Here is a 3,283-nt window from a genome sequence, read left to right as displayed (position 1 = left end):
AATAGTGGCGGATGTACTTGTGATACGCAACTATAGACTGATTGGATATGCTAATACGATTAAACCAGGAGATTGCTATAAAAAATGCTATGTACAAGGATGGGTGGGCAATCAGCGACTAGCTCAATGACTGTATCAGCTTTGATTTGCAAATTAAAATTTAACCCTTCTTGAAGAATATTCTGCGTCGCCTGGTCGTTTGTGGGGCACCGCTGACAAATCCCTCACATCCGTGGACTTCTCCAATCATCTCTTAAATGTTTCCATCTTCTCATGCAATAACGATCCATAAGAGTTCCGGAATCTTATATTGTTCCTCATCAGTTGAACCATTGGATCTCGAAACCATTGGCTCAAGGTCACCTGACCTACCTGGGTCACCTGGTTACTGATCATTGTACAAAGCTACATCCAACATATTGTACCTGGCTCTGCCCAGCCCAGCCTTGTGTAATCGTATCTTTACACCCTGACCGGTCCAAACCAGTTAAACGAGGCAACCCAGACAGCGCCTAACGAGACTACAGATTGCCTGTTTGATATGTCTGGCATTTTACATATCAAGTAGCTTCTCCTCTGAGCATGGTCTCTGGTTGATTGCTCTGATTAGATTGTCCCAGAGTCAAGAATCAGTTCAGAGTCCACGCCCTTCACATAACAAATGGCGACTTGTTTGAGAATGGTCTCAGGTTTAGCAGATCATCACCTGAATCTCCCTGTGTCCACATTCTGTTCCTCTGATTAAATTATTCCAGTTCAAGAATCAGTTCATAGCCCACAAAATAGGAGAAAACAGAGAGAACTTGTTTGTCTGCGTCCCCGCCCTTGATCAGTCTGTAGTTTCTTCTGGCCAACAGTGAGCCATTCAATCTGACACGACAGTATCTTTCTGGGGTCTGCTGTCGTCTATATGCACCAGGGTGGATGATGGAGGTTTTGCGGAGGTGCCGAGTACTGTAGGGGTCGAAGGTGTTTACAGAAATGCGGTGTGATGTAGGGGTTGGAACGGGTTTTTTACGTTCTCAGTAACGGGTTAAAAGAACCAGCAGAATTGGAACACACCTGGAGTCTGGTATTGTTACAAACAAAACACTACTTATCAGTATCTACGTAATCTCGTAATATAAAACCAGACAAATCAAACAGGTTACCAGAGTTTATGCAAATGTAAGTGTGTAAATATAAAACCCCAAACTTCTTCTGCTTAGGTAGTAAATGATACAGTCTTCCGATGGTATAAGAATGATGTCTGTTCAGTTTGTGATATTTTGAGAATTGAGGGGGGAGAGAGAGAGAGAGGTGATTTGTTTTCCAAGTAAGCTGATGTCGATCTTTCCGTTGCCTTCCGAAGTCCTGTTAAAGTTTTGTGATCACACAAAAGAGTACCGCCTTCACGCAGTAAAGCTATCAAAGGTTAAACACAGCGATAGCATTCCACCGGTCACCCCTTTCCCACACTGCAATCAAAACCCAGCCTTTCGTGGTCACTGAAAGTTCATCCAGTGTCTATTCTTTCTGCATTACTGTCCGTGTCTTCCGTGTGTCAGTGTGTCTGTCTGAAAAGCCAGCTGACCTTGTCTATATCCCAAACATGCTGAACATCAGCTGTCCATTACATAGCTCCGCCCTTCCGTAATCCATGACACTCACGAGCTCGGTGGTCTCTCCCCCTCTCTCTCTCTCTCTGAATCGTTGTACACCAACTCTCTGTCTCTCTCTTTATAAAGGCACAGTCCATATATAATACACCTCAGCATCTCGTCACAGTTTTTACAGACAGCGAGGGATGTCAGCACACTTCTCCACCAATGTGGAAATGCAATTTACTTGTAGTACCAAACTGGCATTTTTGTCTGTAACAAAATGAAAACCGTCTTGTGTCGGAGTGTTTTGCTAATAATGTTCGTGCCACATTATGCTGAGTGATCCTGAGAACCTGACTACAGACCGCATGTCCCTGCGCTATCATGGCAGAATATGGCATTAACGTCAAAACTTCTGACAGTGCGGCGGATCAGATGGATCTTGGGGTCTGAGCCCACAGAACACACAAAGCTGCTATACAGGTTGATTCTGTGGTTAAGATGGCGGGGTGGAGTTTCAAGATGGCGACGTAAACATCTGCCTTTTAGGCGCTCTTCATTCTTTTAACTATAATCACCCTTTAATCAAATCTTTTCGAATTTAATCAAATGAGCTGATATTTGCGATGGACTTTTTTTTCTCCTAAAACTATATTTGATCTAATTCTGCCGAATTTAAAATGGCTACAAGCAAGAAATCGTTTAAGGAGCCTTTATCTATCGATGCAATTTCTAATCTTCTGGATACTAAACTTGCTAGTTTGGAAAGCAAGCTGGAAAGTAAAATGGAAAGTAACGCAACAAGTTTGGAAAACAAGCTTACCACGAAAATGTCTGAACTTGAAGGAGTTATTAGCTCGCCTGATAATAAGCTTCAATCGCAGGCATCGGATATTCAGCGGCATGAAGAAAAGTTGGCGACTCTTGAAAAACTAATTGTTGAAAAAGTACGTACAATTGAACTGTTGGATAAGAAGATACAATCGACTGTTAAAACTGTAGATCAGTATAAGTTTAAAATTACTGATCTCGAAAATCGATCTCGCAGACAGAATTTGCGAATCATCGGGTTTCCCGAAGGAGTTGAATCCGGTGATTTAACTGAATTTTTCTCAAATTTATTGTGGGAAATTTTCGGTGATGAAGGTCTACAAAATAAACCTGTTGTCGACCGCGCTCACAGAGTTGCGAGGTTTTCATCTACGACTGGTAAACCAGGAGCGGTGATAATTCGCCTTCATTATCCTCGAGAGAAAGAGCTTTTAACTCGATTAGCTCGTAAAAAAGGTGTGATTTCTCACAAAAACAACTCATTCCGATTTGTTGAGGATTACTCATACGAGGTAATGAGAGCCAGAATCGCTTTTAAACCAGTGATGGCAGAGATTCATTCGATTGGACTTAAACAAGCTTTAATGTATCCAGCGAAGCTTAGAATTACGCTGAACGACAACAGTCAGAGAATTTTTAACACTCCAGAAGAAGCGAAGAAATTTGTTGAAGAACTTCAACCTTCCAGTGCAACCTGAACTATGTGTTATGTTGAAGATTCCTCGGAGAGAGGATGTCATTTTATTTTAAGTTTTAACCTACGAAGTTGGGTTATAACTTCTTATCCTGATCTATAGGTCTGGTTACTTTTTACTATTATCACAGTTTATAGATGTTATTTTTAATTTTTATAATCTGTTTACTTTCTT

Source organism: Hypanus sabinus, unplaced genomic scaffold (assembly GCF_030144855.1).
Source record: "Hypanus sabinus isolate sHypSab1 unplaced genomic scaffold, sHypSab1.hap1 scaffold_170, whole genome shotgun sequence".
NCBI lineage: Eukaryota > Metazoa > Chordata > Chondrichthyes > Myliobatiformes > Dasyatidae > Hypanus > Hypanus sabinus.
This window is presented reverse-complemented; position numbering follows the sequence as displayed.